Source organism: Echinops telfairi, unplaced genomic scaffold, assembly GCF_000313985.2.
Source record: "Echinops telfairi isolate 266 unplaced genomic scaffold, ASM31398v2 ScPeMD7_5;HRSCAF=22, whole genome shotgun sequence".
NCBI classification, from domain to species: Eukaryota; Metazoa; Chordata; class Mammalia; order Afrosoricida; family Tenrecidae; genus Echinops; species Echinops telfairi.
Genome location: NW_022103901.1, coordinates 29,613,435 through 29,616,336, shown reverse-complemented (window position 1 = coordinate 29,616,336; position 2,902 = coordinate 29,613,435). Strand labels below are relative to the sequence as shown.

Here is a 2,902-nt window from a genome sequence, read left to right as displayed (position 1 = left end):
AGTGAAGGAGCCACCAGCAGAGGCCAGACCCCACCCCACCCCATCTCAGACCCACAGGCTCCTCCTTGTCCCTCCTGCCTCTCACCTGCCCCTACCTCCCTGGGCCTGGGACTCCCCTAGGGGACACTGCTCCCTTGGGCATTCGAGCTGTGAGTTCTAGCTCCACGCTCCTCCTGAAGTTCAAGGGCTCATACATGGTCCAGGGACAGGCAGGATAAGCCAGTCACATTCCCCACACTCAGACTCCCAGAGCCATGTTGGTGTGCAAGCTGCGGGGGTGGGCGTGGGGTGCTCTCCCTGGACATCACGGTCCTTCAAAGAACTCTCTGATTGGGTGGGGCCTGTGAGGCGATGGCTAGGATTGGCTCCTACTGGACCGATCAAGACCCCATCCTGAAGATGCCTCTTCCCCAACCATCTGTGGACACTGAGTCCAACTTTACCTGGAGGGGTGGCAGCTCAGAGAGGACACATGTGGATGCTGGGAATATCCAGGACGACCTTCTCGCAGACAAAGAGCCCAGCATCCCAGCATACTCCTTAACGCTTAAGAAATCGAACTCCTCTTACATAAAAGAAACAAGAGCAAAAACATCAGTTTGTTGGAAAATATATGAATGGTCATAATATGAAAGACCCAACCCATTCAATAGGGAAAAGGAGAAGTAGGCCAGGGAGTCTTGTTGTTCAAAGCCTTGAGACATACCATCCCCACTCCTATCCCATTGGCACAAAGGAGTGGTTCCCCTGATCTTCCATGGGATGCTATGGGCAATGGGCAGCCCGATGGGTCCATCCTGTCAAACGCCCTTTGTATGGAAGGCTTTTGAAGCCAGGGTTGATTTAAAAATCAGGCATAAGACTACCGAGGTTCTTTATTCCTTCTTGAGTCTCTCCAGGGAGATTTGTGTCTCTCCAGGGAGAAGGTCAATCCATCCAAGGAGTCAAGTTGACAGCATAGAATCGTATTCTCTTCTCCTTTTCTCACTCGCAGAAGCAGCTGTTATTGATGGTTTCTCTCTTCAAACAAGCAAGCGGGTGACACCACTTTCAATGGACTCCCATCCTTACAGGCTCTCCCCTTGCTCCTCCGGGGAAGGTCCAGGCCTGAATCTTTCCAGGCTCTTTGCAGCCTAATTTAGAAGTTCAGCACCAATTCTGTTGTTTCTTTTGGGGCTTCCGCTCCCCAATCCCCCAGCAATGCCTGCTACAGCGACTCAGTGACAGCTAGGAATGGGAGAAGGAGGCGACAGGGGAGCCAGTTGGATGAGTGAGAACACGGATGAACAGGAACCAGAGACCCTTAGTCTCTCAAAGGCCTCTCTGTCCTGTCTCTGTGACTCGATCCTTCATCGATTTCATTTCTCTTTACGGTGGACCAAGCCCTTCTGAATCAGATCTGGGATTTCCACTGCCAGCCCCGGACCCAGCCCCAGAGCCATGAGATGCGCTAATGCCAACTGGGGCACATTCCTGGCCCACAAGGGCTGGAAGTGATCCGTCAGGCATATGCTGGCACCCCTGTGCGTCTTTGCCGTCTTTCCATCCGGTTCAGGGACTGCACTGTCTGGCGCAGTCGTGGGATATGTGACAGGAATGCCGAACTCGATGTCAAACTCATATTCCAGGAGGTCATGGATGTACCATCCGCCATCCCTAACCGCCGAGCCCCTTCCTGGTTGGACTCCAGGGAACCAATCCTGGTCCGCCTTCTTGTTGTTCTCCACAGACGGAGAAGAGACTGGTCTTCCTCTTTGAGTCGCTGCACCTACAAAGCACGATCTCGGGGCCGGGCGCTGGTCTTCAGCACCAAGACCTTGGACCCCACATGCCAGGTGGCTTCTTCTGCCATCTTTAGAATCCTATTCTTTTCTTATCCTTTTGCCTGTCCATGGGGGGCGGGGGTCTCCTCTTTCAATCCCAGTATTGGTTGGTGGTTTGGGTTCTTTCCACTGGGATTCCTCCAGTGTCTTTTCCATGGCTTTCCCCCACCCCAACCGCCCCCCCGTCAGCCTGGCTAAGAGTCATCACCTCTACTGATCTCCTCTGCTCCCCCCAAAACACCCCGCTTTTAGTACCCTTGATTTTCCCCATAGTCCATGCTATTGATTTCGGCTCTTAGGAGGGTGGGTCAAAACTTACCGCTCAAATGGCGCCATTCTGTGCACACATGGAATGTTTGCTTGTTGGTTTTCACATGAATCGTGCTAGGTCGTGTCTCTGCAGACAAGTTCTCTCTGTGGCACGTTGGTCTTCACCTTGTTACAGTCCCTTTTTAAAAAATAGATAACTTTTTGTACCATGCAGAGGACAAAAATGATTTTGAGGTTAGAGCTCATGTCAAAAAAAAAAAATAAGAAAGAAAGAAATGAACTAAACTCAAGAGGACGCCATCCCTGATCATTGGAGCTTTGCAGCAAACAGCAGCTGCTTGATAGATCAGGGCTTTTGAGACAACCCTCAAAGAGCAGCCCCTGGCAGACAGTTCCGCTCAGAAGGTTGTGGGTGTGCAAAGGGATTGTCTTGTAGATTTCCTCAGAAGACACAGTATGATGGTAGAGGCTTTTCATGAAGCAATTTTCAGAAAATTAAAAACTGCATTGGTGAGAAAGACATCAAGAAAGTTGCACTGAAGAATCACACACACACACATACACACACATACACCCCAGGAATGCAAGCTCCTGCTCCTTCTATGAGGCTAGCAAGGGTTGTCTACAAGCATGTGACTCGGAAACCTTGCCCCATTCACCGGACAGCCCCGGCCTTACCCTTCAGACTTTCTGTTTGCTTCCCCAGCTCAAAGCACGTTGAAGACAACCCCAGTTGTGTCCCCGAAGGAGGCCAAGCAGCTGCTTTGAGATGCAAATCAAAGATCTCAGAATTCCTGTGTGTGTGCACA

General features: G+C 51.2%; 1 pseudogene; it reads right to left on the bottom strand.

Moving 5' to 3' along the window:
• Positions 1-1,349: 1,349 nt before the first annotated feature.
• LOC101654293 lies at positions 1,350-1,852 on the bottom strand (annotated as a pseudogene).
• Between the last annotated feature and the right edge of the window lie 1,050 nt (positions 1,853-2,902).